Raw genomic sequence first — 13320 nt, 5'->3', positions numbered from 1 at the left:
CGGGCATTTTGATACCACACACACGTGTACACACACATCTGTTTGCTGCCTCTGGTGCCATGAAACCCTCAGTTGGAGGGATACAGGCAAGTCTAACAACAATAAAATGCTTCCTTTCCCTCCTGCTCTAAACTGTTCACACATTTTGCAGTTTCTGTCTATGCTTCAATGTAAATGATGCGATTTCCATCTAGCAGTGTAATGTAAGCAGCGATTCTGCAGCCCAGCCTCCCACCTGTGCTGTTGAGGCAGCCATGGAGGGCTTCTCCAGTGATCATAAGCAAGACTTTCACACTCGGGTGTACTTGAAAATGTTACAACCCATTCCATGATTCCATGATTAGTAAAAATCCTTAAAAAACTCAGTGTGACAGACATCCAAGATAACTCCTGTCAGGTTTGGAGCTAAAAAGGACATTAGCATGGATACTATATTGGCAGTTTTATGAAATTCTGGATGGTGGTGTTACAAGAGGAATTCAGACTCAGCCAGCACTACTAAGGAGTGTTTCCCTAAGGAAGAAAGTTTTCTTTCTATAAAATTTCATCTATTCCTACACAGACATTATGTACACAGACATGCACCATTTATACCAGTCAATCTCCATCACACCAACCTTTTTATAGGAAGATCTGCAGACAGACTTCCAGCAAAACAGAAGTTCATCAGTAACTGGATGTTATTTTACCAACCCAGTAAAAGTAGCCATTAGCAGTGAAGAGGAAACCTAAAATGGCTTGGAACATCCAGAGATTCACCAACAAGACAAACAAGCTGGAGGGAGTCAAATTTTCCAAGACCTATTTTGCCATCAATACTTGGAGGGGAGTTAAGGATACAGGAAAAGAAAAATATCCCGAAGTGATCATTCGGCCAAGAGGACTTATGCTCCTAATTGCTCGTGTGCCTTTGAAAGTTCCCTACAGCTCTTCGCATTCAATTGTCTCTTATTTTGAAGATCAAAACAATGATGCAAAGTGCCCCTATTTAACTTAAGTGCTCTGACAAGGCACACAGACTATTCTTCAGCATTTGTGCTGTACATAGCCATCAGAAAATCACATGTTTATTATGCATACAGAGCTCTCACTTGATTGGAAAGCATTTTCCATTTTTTGCAGGGCACCCCAGCTCAGCAGCCAAGAGCACAGCTCCTCCATGGCAGACGCGGTGCGAATACTCACGGCGAGTCCCGGCAGTGTCCCTGGCTGACTGCACATTCTGACCCCTGTCCCGCAGCCTTACCCCTCTTCTGAAGCCCGGAGCAGGTGGAAGGACTCTGGAAGGTCCATGCTCTTGGCCTTTTCCTGCCCAATTGCACAAGGTTAACGAGACCTGCAGAGGAATCGCTGCTGGAGACAGGGCAACACGAGCCTTGCAGAGCATCACATCTGGAGTCCAGAGGCGCTTGCCTCCCCCACTTGCATTTGCTTCCCACTCCCTCAAATGGAGCAGGATCAGTGATTCTCCTTTGCAAAGAGCTCGAACAAGGACTGTGGAAGAAGAATAAAGGGGAAGGGAGATTTGAAAATGAAGTCTAGTTATTTTTTAATCTCATACCTGAAATTTATAGCATCATTCTCCCCTCTGAATAAACAACTATTCTGTCCCCTCCAATTACAACACACGAAGCTGACTGCTACATGCAATGTCAAATTTACACTGGTGCCTTTTATCAGGATTTCCTTTCATATTGCTCTCTAAGCAATGACTTTGTAAGGAGATTAACTGCATTATATGCCACACATTAAACAAACCCACATGTATACAACACAGCTTTTAAGAGATTTCTCTTTTCCCCAGGATGGCCCTTCCTATCTTAGAAGGTCTTGGTTTTTAGCACCCTCTCCCTCAAGCACTGGTCCACTACCACCACCACCAGAGAGGAGTTCAAGATATACCCAGTATCCATCAACACTGCCACTGAATCAGGTGGAGATAGCTTTATTATTCTTATTTCATGGGGAAATTGCTGATCAGCTCTACTTGTTATCCGAGATAAAGGCAAAAGGAAAAAATGTGGAGACTTACAATAAAGACAAGGCATACATTTTCCAACAAAGGCATCTTCAAAAGAGAATTCCTTCAAAAAGTTCATTTAATTTTTTTCCTTAATACTTGTTCTTTTTCTAAAAGCTATTCTCTCACTACAGTTTACAAAACCCAAACTAAACAAAACCTGACAAAAACAAACAACAATCTTCCCAAGTGCCGTGCAATCCACAGCAATATAACTGACAACTTTTTATTCATTCAGTGACATGAATTGTGGCCACCATAGATGTTTTCCAAGGGACTATCTAGTTCCTGTAAGCATCATCTTTCAGGAGACTGCTCAGAGTAGCAATTTGTTTCTGAAATGGATCCCAAATACTCAGGGAGTTGGAACATGGGTGGACTCTTCCTTCCCATAGACCTACCTGGTACCAGGCAGTGACACCCAACAAGAGAACCTGGGTGGGTGAAGAGCCAGCTCTTCATCGTCAGGTTCCAGGCTGCTTGCTTTGCTTTCCAACGACTTGGCTGGTTCTTCATATCGGATTGTTCCATTTCATGTTTCCTGCTCACATACATATAGCACTGTCATCTCCCCAAACCCACAGATCAGAGATGCTGGAGGGGCTGTCTCCCCCTGCCAGGCCCTCCTGCCTTCCCTTGCCTCCTTGCAAGACTGTGGAATGTTCATTCTCTCAGCTTCTTCTGCTGTCTACCACATCTCTTCCATCACCTGTAGTGCTTTTCCTGGTTTCTATTGCTCTTTGCCACATTCTTTTCCTTTACTTTCTGTCCACACCCCGGCATCCCTGAAAGTTTTGATTTTTCAATTCTCCACCTACCAAAGCTACTCAAACAGAACACTGGAGAATGACTGACCTTGACATACAGGTCTAAGAAAAAAAAGATTTTTTTAATTACTATATTATTACCAACAACAATACTGAATCAGTTAATGGAAAACAGATCAAATATGCTTCTCTTTTTGTAGGGGCTGAAAAAATTAAAATGCATTATGTAATTGTCCATACTTTTTCTGGGAAAATAAGAAATCTACATTCAACAACTTCATGTTCAGCTGTTTCTCCAGCTGGAAAGATGGGAAAAAAAAATTAGAATATCCATTCATTCTCTGAAGAGGAAGCAACCAGTCTTTACACAACACAAATTAGTTTATCTAGAACTAATATTTTATATTTAACCCAGAAGCTGATCTAAGATCTTGGCTTCATCCAGATGAAAGGCCGGCTGCTTGTATATTGGTGAGGCAATCCTACTTAAGTAAAACTAGAATTGTGTAGATGGAAACTACTTCTATAGCAGCAAAATTAAGGGAAATAAAAAAATTGGAAAGTCTGAAAGCAGTCATCAGCCAAACCTTTCTTCAAATGGACACTTTCCAGGTACCAAAATAATGAAAAGGCACCATATATGCAGCCTAAAGAGTTATTGAGGTGAGGCTGTACAGTGTTCTTATAACCAGAAATATCAAGTTTTCTTCCCCTAGTGTACCCCTCCGGGCTTTAGGCACACAAATAATGGAATAATTGCACCTGGCAAGAGAGCAATGAAATGAAAATGTCCCTAAGTTACTAAAGTAACACACACACCTGTAGTAAGAGATTGATTTGCCTTCCAACAGGAACTATCCTACAATCTCTATGATCCACAGACTCTCAGAAACAAAATGATGTTCACTCCTTACAAAACAGTATTTCAGAGTGTACCATTTGCCCTCTCAGAGGGGCAGGAATGGGACGCTCATCCAGTAGCAGAGATCACGTATCTCCAGCAAGGAGAAGCACGGCAAAGCCCCTCATTATTCAAACACCCACATGATGCTGGGGACACCAGGAGCAAGGAGTCACCTCAGCCAGGACCAGCTGCAGAGGCAGCGATGGAGCCTGTGAGCTCCTGCTTGCCCTTTCCAGCACCAGGGTAGGATTCTGCATCTTCCTCAGCAGTCCCACACACAGAGCAAGCACCACTGCAGGTGACTTCGCCACTTGGCTTTGCTCTTCTCACACTCACACACTCAGGTGTGCCTGCACACATGCTGACACAGGGGCACATATTTCTGATCCTTTCATTTGTTGCAACACTGCATCCATGGTAAATACATCCATCCTGCTGCAGTAAATCATCCTTTTACAATGGATATATACCTATATTATTACTGTAATGCTGATGTACTGAACCATTAGTATAAAAAAGCAAGCAGGTGATAAAAATGATGCAAAGACTCCCATAAAGTAAGAAACAAAACCCAAACTACTGTAGCAAACATTAGCACTGAGATAAGTAAATTAGCGATTATTCTGGAGATAAATTAGTGGGTAGATAGGAGTAGGTAAAGTATATGTGGCTGCTTGTATCTTTTCCAGTTGGGAGCTGTGAGCTGTGTCTCCTAGAATCTATGTAGCGTCAGTGCAATAATATGGATGGATATTTAAGACTAGGCTATGACCATGACTCTGAGGCAATTGCCTTCCATAGAAGTCAGCACACCAGCAAATTTCATCCTTATTAACTTCGCTGCTTTTATACATCACACTAATTAAAAACCCTACCATAAAAGTTGCTCTCAGACACTTTGCATAGAGTAAATATGCTGTGGGAATCCAGTGTAACTGCAAATTTGCCTCTAAGTAGAAAACAGTCAGTGACCCTGAAGAGATCAATTTTTAGGCTGCAATACAAGGTATCCATGGAACGGAAAGATTAACTCTTCTCAGCATTTGGAAGTATTTCAAGACTCCCAGTGAAACCAAATCTTCAGAGAAAACATACATTCTGAGTGGCTTTGGAATCCACGCCTAATATATAGAGAAACCTTCAAAGCAGGTCATTTATTTGACATAATTGTGCTAACATCCCTTTAAGCTGTGCAAACCAGAAAGATCATTTCAAAATATTAACTTATTTCTTGCTATCAACAACAATGCAATTAATTCCCCTCAATAAAGATTGTTTTTGCAAAAGAGCAATAAGGTGCCTCTGCAGGGGGCATCATTATCATTAAATAATCACACCCCAGGAGACGCGAGGCACTGCGCTGCACCATGTACATTTTAGCACTCCGGAGTATGATTAGTTTGCGTTAACCACACCCCAGAACAGCTAATTGGGAAAAGACTATAAACTGAGGAGATTTCTGGATTCCTTTTATTTCTGGAACTGACAGGGAAACCAGGAAGTTTTTAACCAGTCGTGTGGAAAAGGTGGCCAGGTGTGACCTAGCAAGGCACTGTCTCTCTATGGCTGTCACCGGAGCCCATAACGCCAGCCTGCCGTGGCAATGCACATCAATATCTCCATCCTCAAAAAATCACATGAGCCAACCCCCTCTGTGTAACAAGAGGTTAGGTTAGGACTTTGGGATGGGGTGTTTTCTTACAAAAACCAAACCAGGCCCAGCTGTTCTGCACAGATAGAATCATGGAATCATTAAAATTGGAAAAGACCTCCAAGATCAAGTCCAACATTCAACTGAAGACCACCGTATCAGGAAGTGCCAAGTCTACTCACTTTTTGAACACTTTCACGGATGCTGATTCCACCACTATTTATATATATGCATGAAAACAGGCACATATTATTTTAATAGAATGGCCACTTCTTATCTGCTGGATTTTTTATATCATTTTGGACAGTCTGCTGTGATATTTGGCAAATCTTTGGAAATACATGGGATTTTTTTTAAGTACATACTTCCAGAACATAGATAATTGCTTTGCATGGTGCTGGCTGGAGTCCTGAGGACTCAGTTGTTGGGTTGGTTTTTTTTTTTCAAACCAGTGGTCTTTACCACAGAATGTACCCTGGCAATTAGATACCCCTGCTACACATGGAAGCTATGACGATTATACTCTAGATTAGTCAATTTTCCCTTGCTGAAAAGAACACATAAGAAAATTGTGAAAGAATCATCTCACAATTTGGATGTGAATAAAGCAGAAACCACCTCATCATTCTGGAGATGAAATTCAAGCCTGCTTTGACAGCCTCAGGCACGACTTCAAAGGCAACCACACGGGCACAGGATCAGCACTGTGAATCTAGAACCACGTACAAGGGTAAAGAAGCTCAGTGACTATCCCAGAGCGGGCCAAGCCTCGCTGCTGTGGACCTAGCAGCCCTTTTCTGGGATACTGCAGGCCTCTCCTTAGTTTCGAAAATATAAGGGAAGGGGGAATGCAGAAGAATAGTAACTCCTCAAGGAATGATGGGGATACCATAGAGATGGCCCCTGCGAGTGTGGAGGGCACACACCCAGGACAAGGCCACATGGCCTGGGACAAAGAAGATCCCACAGCCACCTGAAGACTGTGAGAAACTATGGCCACGGGGAGTCCCTACTATACACAAGCCCTCTGGGGGGTAGGGTGTGACCCCTAGACCTGTGTGGAGGAGATTAGTGAGCAGCATTTGTTGCTTGTATTCTTAGCATGGGCTATCTCCGTATTCAGTGCTGTTACCCATTTCTTGCCAAAAACTGAAAGAGACTGAAAATTTTCTGCAACACCTTTAGGTTAGATGCACCAAGCCTTACCAAACAGCCCTCCTTCCTCCTCAGGAGCCAAGAATTTTGCTGGTGTGGGAGTGTCATTAAAGCTGTATTAGCAACGCTTCTCCCATTTATGGGTCAGACCAAGTTGAACAAAGGCTTTTCAAGAGAATAAAACAAACATGAGAATTAGAGATACAGTAATTCAAATGAAACAAACAATACCACATGCATGAGCGAGCAATATACTTATTGTTAACACAGGTTATTTTATAATCAATATTTAAAGTATTTTATCAGGAGTGTAACTGATACTTCATGACTATGTATGTGCAGCCAGTAAGGTATAGATTTATAAATAGGAGGGTTATCGTAGCTTCAGTGTAGCAAGGCATAGCCGTTTTAAAATTGAAATTCTCAGATTTTATCTTTCCACAGGATAATGTAACTTTACAATTACTTAGCTCATAAAGAACTAATTTCATTCAGCTTCCAATAAATACTTTCAAAATAGGAGTCTATAGCAAGATTTCTTGAGTGGTCGAATCATGAACAATAACCATCATAAAGACTTTGAAAGAAAGTCTTGATAATGAGATTAATACCTGCAGGCTTCCCTCACAAAGATTTAGTTTTATAAGCAATTAATAATAACCTCCTTTTTCTATTTTTTTATATTACAAAGAAAATAAGTTATTGATTTCAACTGCAAAAATAACTATTTGCATAACACTGTTGATTGTATGTTCTACTAGCACAATCAGGATTAATTGAAGCAAAATATTTTATTATTTTTAAATGGGTAAAGATTTTATATATATTAGCATTTGAATCTGATTAGAACAGTCTGTTTACCAGCACTATTAGGAGCACAGCTCCTATTACCATATTCAATCCACACTATGGCATAAAGCCTTCCTGTTGACACCTCTGTACAGACTTGTGGGCAGACCTTTGAAAGCATTCCTAAATTTTAAATATGACGAGTACTAGCAACTATTGCTCAGCTCTTCTTATATTCTAGATATGATGTTCTTAATCAAATATTGTGAGTGAAAACAGCAGGCAGTCAGTAATCTATGGGAATTTTGCCACTGATTTCCATTTTACCCACCTGATAAACCTCATTCTTACCTCCATGTTTGAATGTGGGAGGAAGCTCACCCCGCAGAAGGGCAGCCAGAGCATCTAAGTGCAGTCTATGTAAATTGCTGATGGAGGAAGAGCCCCTGCCTTTAGGTAGCGCTTCTGCTCTGGGGAGGGAAGTGTCAGATGCCACAAGTTTGACAACCTGGATAAAACCTTTGACCTGCAACAGGGCAAAGCCAAAACACTGTGATGAAATAATGTAATTCCCACCATACTTCAACTTTCTCAATTGGGCATATTTCTAAACAGATCACATTTACTATGAAACCACATCTAAACTTTATTTCACATTTAAATTGCATGCATGGTTACCTTTTTTTGTGCTTTTCTGCGAGTACAATGGTTTCAAATGTAAAACTGAGGCAACCCAGTGATAGCCCTTTTAAGTCGATGAACTAGCCATGCAATATACTCTCTCATTTAAAAATTTATATTCATACTCAGGTTCTCTGTCTGAGTAAATACCAAATTCTTTCTGGTTCCCAGACTGAAAGACCTTTTTCTGTAGCTTATTTTTAAAATTAATTCATCATGAACCAAATGACTGACATCACACTGAGCGGGAGCTTTGGTAGCATCTTTTCTCATCTGATGCTTCCCTCCAGCCACCAGCAGCCAGACAGCACGTGTGCTTTGCTGGCCAGGTGTCTGCGAGAAATAAAAGGCATCCTCTGCTTGAAACAGCAGCACTGGATTGCTGTAGCTGGAAAAAGGGGGAATTCTACTACATTAGATATAAAAATGGATCACTTCATGTCCATGGTAAGAACTTACCTTATGATCCCGCACTCAGTCACCATCAGAACATCAGAGCTTGTTTTTTGTCTAGCTGGGTTATGCACAAATTTTGGACTGTCACCAATTCAGGAGAGGGATCTCATCTGATCTGTTTTCTCATGTTTGCTTTCCCTGAACAACTCCCAGCTGAGATAGATGCAATCAGAGACTTAACAAGAGAATTTTCAAATCTTCCCTCAGCAATTAGCATAAAAATTTTTAAAAAGAGTAGAAAAGAGAACCTTGGGGAGGGGCAAGAGGAAGTGTCAAGAATCATGGACATTAGGTTTTAAAGATGAGTACTGTCTAGGACCATTTTTTGCCTCAGTATTTGACTGGCTCCACTTGCTAGTAGGAAAAAGAGTTTTAAAATCAAACAAGTATAGCAGGTTCTTGAATTTCAGCTGGTTTGAATTTTTTAAATCTCTGATAGTCTGACTAGTCATCCAACATGAATAGAAACAAAATAAAATGACATGGGACCAGTCCACAGGCAGATTAACTATAGGCACAGAAAGCACAGAGAGAAAAATGCAGCAAGAAATTAAAGGAAAATTCTAAATATCTAATAAATCTGAGAACTTCATAAACATTTTACACAGAAGAAAGAAACAAAATACGGCAACTAAATTATGCATTCAGAATCGTATGCTTAACTGGGATACTTCACACTTGGATTTTGGTGAATGCCGCTTTTAATTCCATTGCAGATGTTCGTATTCATAACACGACTATGCCCAAATTTAGCCAATATCAAACTGCTTTTATATGTATACTACAAATATCAAATGCCTGCAAAAGAGGCAAGAATTTAAAAGTAGAGAACATAAACTGGACTGTGAAAGAGGAAAAGGAGAATAGATGAAAATCATTTTTAGAAACATCAGTCCTTGGAAAAATCACTATTAGCAAATTATCAGTTGCTTCTTCAAATAATAAGACTTTTAATCAATATGCAAAAAAATAATCAATTCCATCTCTCATTTTTTTATACTTCTTTCTTTTGCTCTCATATTTTATGTACAGTAACTCACATTTCTCAGCCCACTGTGTAGCTATGAACTGAAATCAAATATTCAGACAGTAAATGAAGCTGCAGTTTGTATTTATAATGCTCCTATAACTATGTATATATATATTATACAATCTCAATCTCTGTTAAAAAAAGGAGTTCAATAGAAAGAGATCATTTTATTAAAAAATCATGAATGCAACTGCACTCATTCAACCTTAGAAATGCTTTGATGGCTTTTCAGCGCTGCAATATATTTAGATGGGAATATGTCATTAATATAAACAGCAGAATAGAAACTATTAAACTAACACAATTTAAAACTGAGCAAACCTGAGTATTTGATTAAAGTTTTTGTGCATTCTATACACTTGAACAGGTAACATAGAAGCATAATATTTTTGTTGATTTTTAATTTGTTAGAAGTATTACAATTGAAAAGCTAAATTTTCCAGTAGTTTGTATTTAGAAATTAGAAATCTGGTCCTGTAGGAACTTTTTTAGTCTTATTTTCCAGGCTATACTCTGAATTTCAAGAGAAGTTTAAGACAGAAAGCAGTAATGATGCACATTATAGGAACCATCTCCTTTGTTACAAGGCAACACTAAATGTGCTGACTTTGAGCCAGTGTACATTCGGTAACTTTCAGTGATAAGGACAAAATCCAATTCCATATATACTTAATGCATAAAGAATTTTTCAGAAGATTTGCAAATAAAACACTATGGTTAGAAAGGTCATCCATTAATATGTAGTCAAGCCTTTAATGGATGTGTTTATTTTTCTAGACTGAATAATTAGCTGAGCATTTCTTCCCCCAGAATAACATTGTATTGCATAAATGCAGAGAATTGCTTACTAAAAACAGTTTAAATTACACCTTGCACGCAGTACGTGCAACAACTGTGCTCCTCTCTCTAGGATATTAGGGGAAAATTTTTAAAGCAGTCCACAGAACATAATCTTGTTATTTCCTAACTGGATTTGTGTGCTTAAGACTCACACACTGCTTTGAAAAATTACCCCTTCAGAAGATTGACCTGGGCAAGGAACGGGAGTTTTAAACCTGGATTGAAGCAGAAGTTGTAACCCAGCTTGGCAGCAAAGGCTGGCTTAGCAAAACGACTTGCTGTAGTCATACTACTGTTTGAATGGCCAAATTAAAGAAACTAATTCTTATTCTAATCACATCCAGTGGAATTCTGATATGCTGACACCCAAAATTATGGCTCTGTCATTAGAAAGAGAATGAGTGGGAATGTTTTGAAATTTTTTCTGTAAATTATGAAATAGACAGGGGCCTAAATGACAAGATATGACACTTTTGTTTTTTGATTATACAGTTAAAAGTTTTTAGTACTCAGCTTCATTTCAAGGGTGAATCACATCAGAATGGATCTAATCCAAATGAAATACCTTTAAGATTCTTACTTCTTCAACTATAAGAGATCTATCATGTCTCCTGCATGAAGCCTCATTTTCGTGTTAGAACAGATGGGCAAAATTGTCATTAACAGAAACTGACAACTCTAAAACTGAAATATAGATTTAGAAAGAAATCTAATGAATTAAATCAATGTTATTGCAATGAAAGCCAAAGAAATTAATAGTGATTTGTAAAGTTACCCTCTATTTTAACCTCAGTATATTTTAGTCAGTGTGATTTTACATTCACAATACCTTTTCAGACTCATTGTTAATGTCTTACTGTGTAATACACTCTTGTCTTAATATATCATCCAGTCTTAGGAGAGTAGGACTTTGGGCTCCATTCAACCAGACCAGCCTGCAAGATGCTGAGAAACATGGCAAATCCAAATTTGGTTGCATTTTCCCCTGTCCTGCAGCACAGAGGCAGTGGCACTAGAAGACTTTCATGCACTTCTAGAGCAGACTCCTATGGTTACACATTTCTAATCAAAATTATTTACAAGGATGGATGTGCTCACTTCAAATAAAACTCACTTCAAATAAACACTCAGCTTTTCTAAAAGCTCCTTTAAAGCATATGTGTCATTTATTTCCAGCCCTTTAGCTCCAAAATAAAATATTTTCCAGCTAATATCTCTTTCTAGATTTGTGGGGGTGGGTTTTTTTCATTTGCATAGTACTACAACAATTAAGATTTTTGATATACCACATATAAAGCCCTGAACAAGGACAAGTACCTTCACATTGTCCAAGGACACTTTGTTGTGAAACTATGGAAGCTAGAAGGCAATATATCAGATGGTTAGAAATTAATTATCAGAGTCAAAAGACTCATCCCAAGTTGCAATGGGAGCAGAAGCAACACACCCAAAAGCCCTCCCAGGCTAAACAGCTGCAAACTCTGCTAGTCAGAACTGCTCTCACCCTGCCCATGCTCACAGAGCTGCACGAGTCTTGGCTTAGACAACTTTCTACAAGATAACTGTTTCCCATTTAGCCCTTTTTCTTTCTCAGATAGAAGGGTTTCTTTCCATAATCTTCAAGCAAAGAAAAAGCAAAATTCCATACAACCCCTTTTGTATGTACAGGTAGGCAGCTGCATGGAGCCTCCATTCCTGGAGCCTTCTTCCCTGAGAAGCCATCTGCACACAGTCCTGAGTAACATGGTCTCGGGGACCCCACCTGAGCAAGGAGGTTGCACTAGATGACCTCCAGTGGTCCCTGCCAACCTTACCTGTTCTGTGATTTAATAGCACCAGTGTTTATTCATATTGCAAGGATAGAAGTAAAAAAAGCAAAACAAACTGCACAGCTGAAATACCAGAAATGGTGCTAAAAGCTCACACCCATCAGCCTGATGGAGAATTCAACAAGAGAAATGAGGCTTGTGTCACTGGTGATACTAAACTTGATTTAAGAAAAAGAAAAGTAGTGTGCTTGGTTTCTTTGTCAGTACCAGGAAGGTTTCAGAAAGGGAAGAAATGCAATATTGGAGCTGAATCCTTTAAAGCCAAAGATCTGCCATTTTCAGCTGTATTTCAAACCACAATGTCATAAAACTGTAGCTTTGAATATCATGTTTCAGCAACTGTTTATAATGTCATGCAAGACCAATAACATATTTGATTGTAAAAAGCATTTGTTCAATTGTCTATTTTAACAAATGAAATCTTGACCCAGTATTTCCTACTAACAGGTTTATATCACTTCCTGGTCCTTACTTTCTTAGCATCTCTTGACTTTTTATAAACCCAGCAGTTTTCTTGCATCTTGCTTTCACCTTCTTTTGTAGTGGGTAAAGGCAAGGAGAAGTCCAAAGGGGTGTGCAGACTGCAGCACATTGGTCAGCATGGAGATGACAACAGGCAGGGTGAGAACTCTCCTCACCTCACCCTGTGATCACTGAGTCAGCAACAGGCAGAATATTTCATCTCAGTTCCTATCAAGACCCTTAAAGAGTCTCAAATTCATGATACTGGGTCGGGAATTTGCTTACAGACATAGGCTTTGGACCTCATCCAACATGACTGAAGAGTCATCAGCTGACTGACAACTCACTCACCATACACGCATGCAAAGCAGCAAACACACATCAACCACTTTGAAAAATAAGGTCTGTGGAAGAGAAAAAAATCAGAAAATTATTTCAGAAGCTCAGAGACTTAATAATGAAGGCAGTGTTCAAAAGATACTTAAAGAGCATTACAGACAGAGTAAGGGTTTAAAGCACTATTTTTAGTAATGTTCAATAAAACATGCATCTGCTATATGTTTTTGATTTCATGAGGAAGCTCTTTCTTCGTGACACTACGGCGGGCTTGTCAAACTTCAGTCTAGTACAAACCATTTGATTGAAAAGTGCGACAGAGACACAAACAGGATACCACCTCCACAAACCTCTTTTTGTTTCCAAAAATTTCCATTTGGATTCAGAGGCTGATGATCAA

The 13320-nt window shown here is 39.4% G+C and overlaps 1 long non-coding RNA gene across 1 annotated transcript in view; it reads right to left on the bottom strand.

The window, feature by feature from the left end:
- Positions 1-238: 238 nt before the first annotated feature.
- Positions 239-13320, bottom strand: part of LOC121664339 — a 41646-nt gene continuing 28564 nt past the window's right edge. Inside the window, exons 2-4 of the long non-coding RNA XR_006015957.1 lie at positions 7638-7812; positions 6549-6662; positions 239-1494 (exon numbers count right to left, since the gene is read on the bottom strand). This is a non-coding gene — a long non-coding RNA (uncharacterized LOC121664339). The remainder of the gene's footprint in view (positions 1495-6548; positions 6663-7637; positions 7813-13320) is intronic.

The sequence above is a fragment of the Corvus kubaryi genome, unplaced genomic scaffold (assembly GCF_017639235.1).
Source record: "Corvus kubaryi isolate FWS band 111438036 unplaced genomic scaffold, C.kubaryi_AGA036_p1.0 37300, whole genome shotgun sequence".
NCBI lineage: Eukaryota > Metazoa > Chordata > Aves > Passeriformes > Corvidae > Corvus > Corvus kubaryi.
This window is presented reverse-complemented; position numbering and strand designations above follow the sequence as displayed.